The following is a 12621-nucleotide window of genomic DNA, read 5'->3' as shown; positions in this document are numbered from 1 at the left end:
TGCCCCAGTCTGATCTTCCGATAGGACAACGACCCTAAGCACGCAGCCAAGACACTGCAGGAGTGGCTTCGGGACAAGTCTCTGAATATCCTTGAGTGGCCCAGCCTGAGCCCGGACTTGAACCCGATCGAACATCTCTGGAGAGACCTGAAAATAGCTGTGCAGTGTTTGAGAGGATCTTCAGAGAAGTATGGGAGAAACTCCCCAAATGCAGGTGTGCCGAGCTTGTGGTGGCATACCCAAGAAGATTTGAGGCTGTAAATGCTGCCAAAGGTGCTTCAACTAAGTACTGTGTAAAGGGTCTGAATACTTATGTAAATGTAACGTTAAACAAAATGTCTCTGCCGACAGCAAAATGAGAAGAATGGCATTAAATGTGTTATAAAATTACTGAATCTTCTCTCCGCCCCATGGCAAAATGTACAGAATTGCATAGAATATATATATATTTTCCTCGCTGTGTGTGTGTGTGTGGGGGGGGGGGGGGGGGGGGGGGTATGGATGTGTATACGCAGACCCGCGAGCATCTGCGGACCCTCATAATGAGTTCCGATGTTTTGTGGCGCCCACCCCCATCAAAGTTGCCTGTACTGCACTAGAGGTTATCTGTTATTAGATTAGTCTAATAAGGGTTAAGAGTTATAATGTGCATAATTCATCACCATTGATCCATCCTAATCAAGAATCAATCATGTGTTTTGTGGTCCTTAACGCCCTGCTGACCCCTACACAGAGCAGGGCTTGTTAGAGTAAAGATCAGGCCGCACATTCAGCGCCCTGCGTGTCACAGGTCATAGCCAGAAAATTAGAACTAATTGAATGGAATCAGCTCTAACATCCATGTACCCAATATTGTGTTGCAATAAAGGCCTGTTTAGTGTTATGGTTGTTTCGAATTAATGTCTATTCTATGATGAGTAATTATACGCATAGGGAACGTGGGTGCCAATAAGTACATCGTTTTTTCCAATACAAGTGCAAGACAAAATAGGCCTACATAAATAATCAGTGGAATTCACAGACTGTATATTTTAAGCTGGGGTGTCTATACACCACTATGACCCGTCACTGTAGGTGACTTTGCTTGATGCATAGTGAGGACACTGACTAGATGAAGGGAACCCTTCACAGGTCAGTGCCAGTACCTAATTCAATATGCAGGGGTACTGGAGTGGTTGTATATACAGGTCAGTGCCAGTACCTTATTCAATATGCAGGGGTACTGGAGTGGTTGTATATACAGGTCAGTGCCAGTACCTTATTCAATATGCAGGGGTACTGGAGTGGTTGTATATACAGGTCAGTGCCAGTACCTTAGTCAATATGCAGGGGTACTGGAGTGGTTGTATATACAGGTCAGTGCCAGTACCGTAGTCAATATGCAGGGGTACTGTAGTGGTAGTATACAGTGGGGCAAAGAAGTATTTAGTCAGCCACCAATTGTGCAAGTTCTCCCACTTAAAAATATGAGAGAGGCCTGTAATTTTCATCATAGGTACACTTCAACTATGACAGACAAAATGAGAAAAAAAAATCCAGAAAATCACATTGTAGGATTTCTAATGAATTTATTAGCAAATTATGGTGGAAAATAAGTATTTGGTCACCTACAAACAAGCAAGATTTCTGGCTCTCACAGACCTGTAACTTCTTCTTTAAGAGGCTCCTCTGTCCTCCACTCGTTACCTGTATTAATGGCACCTGTTTGAACTTGTTATCAGTATAAAAGACATCTGTCCACAATCTCAAACAGTCACACTACAAACTCCACTATGGCCAAGACCAAAGAGCTGTCAAAGGACACCAGAAACAAAATTGTAGACCTGCACCAGGCTGGGAAGACTGAATCTGCAATAGGTAAGCAGCTTGGTTTGAAGAAATCAAATGTAGGAGCAATTATTAGGAAATGGAAGGCATACAAGACCACTGATAATCTCCCTCGTTCTGGGGCTCCACGCAAGATCTCACCCCGTGGGGTCAAAATGATCACAAGAACGGTGAGCAAAAATCCCAGAACCACATGGGGGGACCTAGTGAATGACCTGCAGAGAGCTGGGACCAAAGTAACAAAGCCTACCATCAGTAACACACTACGCCGCCAGGGACTCAAATCCTGCAGTGCGAGACATGTCCCCCTGCTTAAGCCAGTACATGTCCAGGCCCATCTGAAGTTTGCTAGAGAGCATTTGGATGATCCAGGAGAAGATTGGGAGAATGTCATATGGTCAGATGAAACCAAAATAGAGCTTTTTGGTAAAAACTCAACTCATCGTGTTTGGAGGACAAAGAATGTTGAGTTGCATGCAAAGAACACCATACCTACTATGAAGCATGGGGGTGGAAACATCATGCTTTGGGACTGTTTTTCTGCAAAGGGACCAGGACGACTGATCCGTGTAAAGGAAATAATGAATGGGGTCATGTATCGTGAGATTTTGAGTGAAAACCTACTTCCATCAGCAAGGGCATTGAAGATGAAACGTGGCTGGGTCTTTCAGCATGACAATGATCCCAAACACACCGCCCGGGCAACGAAGGAGTGGCTTTGTAAGAAGCATTTCAAGGTCCTGGAGTGGCCTAGCCAGTCTCCAGATCTCAACCCCATAGAAAATCTTTGGAGGGAGTTGAAAGTCCGTATTGCCCAGCAACAGCCCCAAAACATCACTGCTCTAGAGGAGATCTGCATGGAGGAATGGGCCAAAATACCAGCAACAGTGTGTGAAAACCTTGTGAAGACTTACAGAAAACGTTTGACCTCTGTCATTGCCTACAAAGGGTATATAACAAAGTATTGCAAAAAAATTCATTAAAAATCCTACAATGTGATTGTCTGGATTTTTCCCCCTCATTTTGTCTGTCATAGTTGAAGTGTACCTATGATGAAAATTACAGGCCTCTCTCATCTTTTTAAGTGGGAGAACTTGCACAATTGGTGGCTGACTAAATACTTTTTTTGCCCCACTGTATACAGGTCAGTGCCAGTACCTTATTCAATATGCAGGGGTACTGGAGTGGTAGTATATACAGGTCAGTGCCAGTACCTTATTCAATATGCAGGGGTACAGGAGTGGTAGTATATACAGGTCAGTGCCAGTACCTTATTCAATATGCAGGGGTACTGGAGTGGTAGTATATACAGGTCAGTGCCAGTACCTTATTCAATATGCAGGGGTACAGAAGTGGTAGTATATACAGGTCAGTGCCAGTACCTTATTCAATATGCAGGGGTACTGGAGTGGTAGTATATACAGGTCAGTGCAGGTACCTTCTACGCGGAGTGCCTGGACACAGCCCTTAGCCGTGGTATATTTGCCATATACCCCAAACCCCTGAGATGCCTTATTGCTATTATAAAATGTTTACCAACGTAATAAGAACAGTAAAAATGAATGTTTTATGATACCCTTGGTATACGGTCTGATATACCACGGATGTCAGCCAATCAACATTCAGGGCTCGAACCACCCAGGTTATAATAAATAGATAAATACTAAGGGTAATGGCAATGTGTGTGTGTGTGTGTTTGTGTGTTGTTATGTGGTGACCTACATGTAGCAGCAGTGGATTGTAGTTACTCTGTTTCTTCGACAGAGTGGTGTGAATGTTACAGAGACACATTAAGCCTAGCAGAAATGCAGGACACACACACACACACAGTCAGGGCACTAGCAGGCAACTCTTCTTGGAGTAATAGCCAACAATGATCTCTCCAGCCGCCAGCACCCCTCCCTCTCACCCCAGGAGTGAACCCTTCACATAGTCAGTGTCCTCACTATGCATCAAGCAAAGTGCTACTACAGAGACGGGTCATAGTCCGGGGCCCACAACGAGGGTGCCCAGTCCGGGGGCGGCGGTGAGGTTCCCCACACCAGAGGCGTCATCAAAGCGGAGTGAGCCAGAGGTGGAGCGGGGACTGGGCACCCTCGTCACTGGGGGCCCCGGGATAGACACCCTCGTCACTGGGGGCCCCGGGATGGGCACCCTCGTTGCTGGGGGCCCCGGGATGAGTACCCTCGTCGCTGCGGGCCCTGGGATGGGACCCTCATCGCTGGGGGCCCCGGGATGGTACCCTCGTCGCTGCGGGCACCTGGATGGGACCCTCATCGCTGGGGCCCCGGGCTGGAGGCCGTCTCTGGAGGCTGACTGGACAGCTGTCCCTGATTGAGAACCATACCCGGCTAAAACATAGAAATACAAAATCATAGATAACAAAACATAGAATTTCCACCTCAAATCACACCCTGACCAAACCAAATAGAGACATTAAAAGGCTCTCTAAGGTCAGGGCGTGACAAATCCTTGTAATTACGGTAAGATACTGTGAAATACAAACACCTCCCCTCAATTTCATTCATCCATTAATTCATTCATTCTGATTATGGTAGCATTTACTTTTTTAACAGCATAATTCAGTTTTACGGTAATGTACTGTTGTCATTACGCAGTACTTTTTTTGATACCGTATTTATATTACAGTAGGTGTACTGTAATATGAAATACAGAACTTTACTTGCCACTGAGCTGATTGTAAGCTACTGTCAAATTCACAGTAACCCCTTTATGGTGCTGAACTAGTATGGAGAAGAAAAAAATAACTATGTACACATTGGCATCCATTGTTACCCAACCATATAATTACTAATCATAGAACAGACATTCTCATTCAAAACAACCATAACACTAAATAGGCTTTTAGTGGGCACATGAATGTTAGAGCTGACTCCATTCTATAAGTTCTAATTCTCTGGCTATGACCTGTGACCCGCAGGGCGCTGACCGTGAGGCCTGATCGTTACTATAATTAGCCCTGCTCTGTGTAGGGGTCAGCAGGTCATTAAGGACCAGAGAACACATGATTGATTATTGACTAGGATGGATTAATGGTGATAAAAGATGCACATTATAGGTATTAACCCGTATTAGACTAATCTGATACCATGCTACCTCTAGTGCATTGGTAGCAGCAGTATCTATCATCGAGTCACTAGCTCTGTCAGATCTCTCATTGTCTGAAGCAACAGCCAGCTTTGAGTTGAACAGATCTGCTGCAAAGGGAAGGGATCACTGCCGCTACCAAGCTTTCCAACCAAGGTGCATGAATTGAGAAGTAAACTGAAGGAGGAAATTGAATAACACTTGGAAGACAATGGAATAAAACATTTAAAAAGCTAATTTATTGCTAAAAGTAGAACCATTGCCTTCATCATGTTGTTTATTAGATCTATTCAATAAATACTAGACCCTCACTTGGTTGTCCAAAGTCAAAACAGAACACATATTTTAACAGACACACCTGGACATGATCCGAAACAGCACAATGATCTTTGCAGCAGAGGGAGCACCCCCCTATCCACATCGACGGGACCGCACTGGAGAAGGAGGAAAACTTCAAGTTCCTCGGCGTACACATCACTGACAAACTGAAATGGTCCACCCACACAGATAGTGTGGTGAAGATGGTGCAGCAGCGCCTCTTCAACCTCAGGAGGCTGAAGAAATGTTGCTTGGCACCTAAAATCCTCACAAACTTTTACAGATGCTCAATTGAGAGCATCCTGTCGGGCTGGTACGGCAATTGCACTGCCTGCAACCGCAGGGCTCTCCAGAGGGTGGTGCGGTCTGCACAATTCATCACCAAATTACCTACCCTACAGGACGCCTAGAGCACCCGATGTCACAGGAAGGCCAAACAGATCATCAGGGACAACAACCACCCGAGCCATTCCCTGTTCACCCCGCTATCATCCAGAAGGCGTGGTCAGTACTTGTGCATCAAAGCTGGGACAGAGAGACTGAAAAACAGATTCTATCTCAAGGCCATCAGACTGTTAAATAGCCATCACTAGCACATTAGAGGCTGCTGCCTATATACATGGACTTGAAATCACTGACCACTTTAATAAATGGAAGGCTAGTAACTTCAACTCCATTCTGCTCTGACATTGCTTGTCCATAAATATTTATATTCTTAATTCCATTCCTTTACTTACATTTTTGTGTATTGGGTATATGTTGTGAAATTGTTAGCTATTATTTGTTAGATAGTAAGGGAACTGTTGGAGCTAGAGACACAAGCATTTCGCTACACCCGCAATAACATCTGCTAAACACGTGTATGTGACCAATAACGTTTTATTTGATACACTACTACATTTCTGGCAGATTTTTGCAATCGCAACATGGTTAGGACGGTATTCTGACTTGAGATCCACGCACTTAACCCACATTTCCTCCCAAGTCTCCCATTGACATCAATGAATGATTTACCTGAATGACTGAGATCAGTGCACTTATCTCAATTCTGAATAGAGCTGTTAGGGACAGAACAGGACAGGATGGTCTGGAATGTACAAAAAATTAGTAACACCTGCTTTTTCTATGAGCTAGACTAACCAGGCGAATCCAGGTGAAAGGTATGATCCCTTATTGTAGTTTATGGGGAGGAGACAGGTTAAAGATGGATTTTTAAGCATTGAGACAATTGAGGCATGGATTGTGTACATGTGCCATCAGAGAGTGAATGGGCAAGACAAAATATGTAAGTGCCTTTGAACAGGGTATGGCAGTAGGTGCCAGGTGCGCCCATTTGAGTGTGTCAAGAACTGCAACGCTGCTGGTTGTTTTACGCTCAACAGTTTCATGTGTGTATCAAGAATGGTCCACCACCCAAAGAACGTCCAGCCAACTTGACACAACGTGGGAAGCATTGGAGTCAACATGGGCCCACATCTCTGTGGAACGCCTTTGACATCTTGGAGAGTCAATGCCCCGAAAAATTGAAGCTGTTTTGAGTGCAAAGAGGGGGTGTAACTCAATAGTTTGGAGTCACTTAGAAATGTCCTTTTTGAAAGAAAAGCAGTTTGCACTGTTCTGTTAAGGGAGTAGTATACAGAGTTGTACCAGATCTTTAGTTACTTGTCAATCATTTTTCAGAACAAGAGTAGACTGACGAGTTTCAGAAGAAAATACTTTGTTTCTGGCCATTTTGAGCCTGTAATCGAACCTACAAATGCTGATGCTCCAGATACTCAACTAGTCTAAAGAAGGCCCGTTTTATTGCTTATTAGGACAACAGTTTTCAGCTGTGCTAACATAATTGCAAAAGGGTTTTCTAATGATAAATTAGCCTTTTAAAATGATAAACTTGGATTAGCTAACACAACTTGCCATTGGAACACAGGAGTGATGGTTGCTGATAATGGGCCTCTGTACGCTGTATATATACTAGGAGTATATACATAATATACTCCTAGTACTTTTTGTAGTCTTTAGACCAGGGTTTTGTTGAATCATCTTAGGCCTGTGTGTAGGGTGCTGGTGTGTGTTTAGTTGTACCTCTCTATTTACGGAACAACAATTCTTCCTACCCTAAAACACACTCTGTAAATAACAAATGAACTGTCCATCTTACCCAACACATAGGTAGGAGTGTGAGGAGTGTTTCTGGAAAACCAAACTTACACACATGCTTACCCACATGCTTACCCACGCACACATACACACGCGCACACAAGCAGGCACGGCATCTTGATGTTTTCTGTGGAAAATCCTGCATGGTGTGCACCGTTTATGTATATGCTTCATAGAGAGATGGAGTGAGGAAGAGAGAGACAGAGTCAAGTATAGAGAGATCCACACAGAAAGTAAGGGAAACAGAAAAGGGCTCTGCTCGTGTGTGACCCTGTAATGAGAGGTCTGTAGCTCTCTCACACCAATGGTGGAGCTTTTGGACAGACAAGAGATAAACACAGATAAACACACACACAGTGTAGAGGGGTGATTACTGTGGTCCATCGACCCTGCATGTCCTCTCTCTGCAGGGTGCGTGTCATTATCAACAACCCTGCCTATTGGAGAGGGATGGGAGAGAAAAACTGGTTCCACATTTTGTGGAAGTGCAGTGTGAAGCTGATTATAAACTAAATATTTTTTTTTAGTTGCGCTCGTGTCTCTTGGTGTCCCCTGCGCTGTGATGAGCTTAAGTGTTTTACGCATTGCAAGTACTGTAGGTGTGAGCAGAGCACACATTTGACAAGAATGGAATATCTATTGTCTTGTGTGTGTAACATAGTCACAGCTTAAGGAGGAAAGGACAGAGGGGATAGATAGGAGAGAGAGGGTGAGCAGGAGGAGAAAGAAAGAGCGTAGAGATAGAGAAAGGGGAGGAGAGTGAAAGATAATGTAGCAGGTGACCTTTAGGCTGTAAGTTCAGGTCATGATTAGTCTCTCGGTAACACGCTAACAGTCTACATCAGGGTAGAGATCTGCTACTCTCCATCTTTACCGTTCATTCATGTTCCTTTTGTCTCTTCCCTCTTTTTCTCCTTGTCCAATTTGTGAACCATGTAACCAAGACTAACTGGATGTTGTGGGCGTGGGCGTCGGCATGTGCGTGTCCCTAAACGTTGTTTGTTTGCTGACCCATTCTCTATCTCTACCTCTCTAGGTTTCTCTGGTGATGTAGCTATGTACCATGACCCAGAAGCTCTTTGTCTTGTCTGGTTCTTGTCAGGTAAGATACTGCACGATTTAGGGGGAATGTTATGGTGTGGTTTTCAGACACCATAACCTACATTCTCAATGGAACACATTACAGCACGACATTATTTATCAGATACATGTCATCATAAGCCAACCAAGAGCTGGCTAGTGTAAGAATGCGGTGTGTGTGATGTGTGTATGTGCGTAATGTGTGTATGCGTGTGATGTGTGTATTTTTGTATGTGCGTGTAGTATAGGAATGTTTTAAGATATTATTATTTGACTTATCAGTTGAACATGAATTTTATGAACTGCCAATTAGATTACAGCATGCTGTTAAAGAAAGGCCCTGGGTGAACGGCTGCTAGTCTCCAACGCTATCTGCACCGAAAACACATACGTACACGAAAAAGACCACAATGGGCTATATCTGTTCTCTATGTGGTCTTTCTCTCCAGAGACTGAGAGTCACACTGGACAGCAGATGGAAAAGAAGAGATAGAAGAGAGAGAAGAAAGGAAAGAGGCAGCAGAGTAGTAAAGGAAAAAAAAGAGGAGATAGGAGAGGAGTGATAGAGGAGACAAAATAAAACATGGTGCTCATCAAAACGCTGGTCAACCAAGTTGTGGTGCAGGGCTGTGACATAAAGAGAGAGATAAAGGGAGAAAAGGAGGGAGAGGGGGAAAGAGGGAGAGAGGGAGGGGGAAATAGGGAGAGGGAGAGGTAGAGAGAGAGAGAGAGAGAGAGAGAGAGAGAGAGAGAAAGAAAAAGAAGAGAAGGGGTGGTGAGTTCTCTCTCAGGACAGTATGTTCATGTTATTTAGATAAGATTTCTCTTCTGTAGAGTGGGAAGTTCATAGGAGTTAACAGTCTATAGGGGGGTTGGGTGGGAGACTGATCGTAAAGTTAACTCAGGGCACATTTTCGCCCCTGCAAGAATAATCCTGTCAATTTTCACTGCTCTTGAATCACACACACGAACACACACACACTTTTCCTTGTCGCGTGATGTCATCTTGGAAAAGATCGCTTGAATCTTTCATCAGTACAGAACCTAGTGGGGGATAAACTCCTAACTAGCTGCAGAATAACCCCATTGATGAGACAACCTACAGTAATGAACCTACTGTTTGGGACTACCTACAGTATACTATAGAAGGAGTACATTGTGTTAAACATAGCAGAGTTAGTAACAGACTAGAGTGTATGCACAGCAACAGCCTATTGGAGTATCTGAGCTCAGAGCTGACTGCATCTCAGAGAATCTTTCATCCGCCTACATGCTGACACACATACATACTGTCGTGTCTTTAGCTATGCCCGATTAAGTGAGATGACATGCTATTCTATAAAATAATTTCTCTGTAATTAATACTACCTGATTAAGCTAATCAGATAAATAATTAACTAGAAAGTCGGTCGCACCACAAAATAATGTTTATAGAGCTGTTATCTTCCGAATAAACTCTTAAAGACCTAGTAGTCTTTTACATCAATAGCAGTCAATATTTAATCGTCACCTTGTTTAGTCTCATCTGAACGTTGTAAATTCTTGGTTATCTTCACAAACCCTGGCTAACAAGTTTAATCAGCAATACAAAATTTGGTTTAATTATTTATTTACTAAATACCTAAATAATCACACAGAATTACATCTACACAGAATGGATCATACATTGATTACAAATGATGTCATAAAGAAAACTTCCCTGGTGGACAGAGCCGACATGACGCCTGGTTACACAAAGGACAGGGGGTTGGGTTTGAATGAAAGAGCGGGAAGACTGAGGAACAAAGGGAGAAACTATGTCTCTATTGGGCCTTGGCAGCTATGCTATCGTAAATACAGTATCTTATGCATTCTAAATTACCGCCCATTTGAAAAAGGAGAATGCAATACATATTTACTCTGAACTGCGCTTCGGTAGATTGTTCGTAGATGGGAGACCGGATGGTCCAGCATGGATCTCTGGTCCTCTGAAGATTGTCTCTGGTGGTAAACTTGATACGTTGTAGTATCGTTGTGTGTGTCAGACTGGATACGTCCTCCATCCTTTCCTAGCCCACGTTTACTGTTGCTGCGCTAACGCAACGGCTAGGAGGTATCACTTCTTTAGTGAATAAGAGTTCAAAGTTCATACCAACTTGCCATGCTTTAAACTCATGCTGAAATTCTTCCTTCTGGCGTGTCGGTCGTCACCTTCACATTGAAATTCAATGCTAATTTTGTCAGGTTCTTGCTGAGGTTGGCTTAATTCTGTGGGTGGTCTTTGTCCTTTCAACGAGGGGACTGCCAGTCCACACGTCCTTGGAACAGGAAGTTACATTTTAGTCAAGGGGCTTATATAGGATTGGGAGAGAGGGCCGTGTCTCATAGTTTACAACCACTGTCTGTTCACATGGGCGGGGCCACTGAGTTGGCAGAGTTTACTCTATGACAAACCGTTCTCTCATTAAGAAACTAAATTACATTTAATATTTCACAAATAGTTTCATATTTAAACATTTAAATTGCACTACACTTCTATGTGAATCTGATAACTATAATGTGTAGACCTTTCAAGATACAGTTTATGTCATCCTATCATCAGTAATCATGTCTCAGACATCAACTGAACTGAACTGATTAAGTCCCATAGCATATTTTCAACTGGTTGGATTACCGACATATGGTTCCGTTTCCCATCATTTGATGTCACCAGCCTCTCTCTCAATGTTAACAAAGGGATTTTCAATAGTCACATCGGTAGAGTAGAGAGAGAAAAAAGGGGAAAGGTATTTATGGGGGTCATAAACCTCCCTCTCAGGCCAACGTCATGACAATACACACACACACACACACACACACACACACACACACACACACACACACACACACACACACACACACACACACTGATAGGACAGAAGAAAGCACTCAGATCATACATAGTGAACCTCTCTCCCTATCTCTATCCCTCTCTCTCTCTCTGTTGTGTTGTTGGAACGTATGTGTTGTAAGGCATTATTTCAGGGGGTTCAGTGGAATAGAATTAGATTGTTGGTTGTGAAGAGACAGTGGTATTCGTTCTGCTGGGTAGATAGGCATGTTCTGGGCTTAGGGAAACAGAAAGGGAGCTTTAGTTGAGGACTTAGCATCAGTTTGGGCACTCACACAGACACACACACACACACAGTCTCACAAAAAATGTGCTGTGTCTGCGTCAGTGGAGGCAGGTATGTGGGAGCACACACAAACAGTCAGAGTGTAAGGCATGGGCGAGTGAGGAATCATTGAAACAGAGTTCAGATTCAGGAAGAGTTCCAGAGCAGTGGCATCTGAACCCTGGGCTCTGAACCCTGACCCTATCAGCTATCTGAACAGACTTATCCTAAAACAGCCACAGGCAGAAACACCTATGCACATACACCTACACAAATACACCTACACATATACACATACACACATACACCTGAACACATGCACCTATACACATACACCTACACACATACACCTAAACACATACACCTACACACATACACCTACACACATACCTACACACCTACACACATACACAAACACCTACACACATACACATATACACCTAAACACATACACCTACACACATACACCTACACACATGCACGCACACGCAGGCACACACAGCATTGCGCAGGGAGAAGAGTAATAGAGTTTGCTGCAGTAGAGAGAGATTTGGGAAAGAAGCTGAGAGAGGGGGGAGACAGAAAGAGGATGAGAGAGGGAGAGAGTGAGAGAGCGAGAGAGAGAGGCATTCTCCAAACCGTCTCCTATCCTTTTAGTCATGGTCTGACTGGCTGTGAAGTAGACATTACTGTCAGCTCTTGTTAACAATACCCCAAAAGTCTCCCATAACTCTCAGAAAACTCGAACATAACTCTAACATATTTGATGTCAGCACAAAACATGGAGTTTGTCACTTGTACAGTAGATACATAGAGCTGCTTTGAGATGAGTTGTTTAGCCTTATCTCTTGTTGTTCTGCACCCCCCCCTCCTCTTTCTCTCTCCTCTCCTCTCCTCTAGAAGGTCTGATGTCTAGACCGTGTGCTCCTTCATGTGTGGTCCAGTTGAACTCTCCTTGACCATTCGATGGACCACAAACAGACCAGCAGCTACTGTG

At 43.7% G+C, this 12621-nt stretch overlaps 1 protein-coding gene across 1 annotated transcript in view; it reads left to right on the top strand.

Annotated features, from left to right (window-relative positions):
- Positions 1-12621, top strand: part of grm3 (glutamate metabotropic receptor 3) — a 52557-nt gene that overhangs the window by 20152 nt on the left and 19784 nt on the right. The window contains exons 2-3 of the mRNA XM_036976052.2: positions 8447-8512; positions 12525-12621. The exon at positions 12525-12621 is cut by the window's right edge and continues 530 nt beyond it. The gene's annotated coding sequence lies outside the window, so the exon portion shown is untranslated. The remainder of the gene's footprint in view (positions 1-8446; positions 8513-12524) is intronic.

Source organism: Oncorhynchus mykiss, chromosome 1 (assembly GCF_057628025.1).
Source record: "Oncorhynchus mykiss isolate SJ-2025 chromosome 1, ASM5762802v1, whole genome shotgun sequence".
NCBI lineage: Eukaryota > Metazoa > Chordata > Actinopteri > Salmoniformes > Salmonidae > Oncorhynchus > Oncorhynchus mykiss.
Note: the sequence above shows the minus strand (reverse complement) of the source record. Positions and strands in the feature narration are given on the sequence as shown.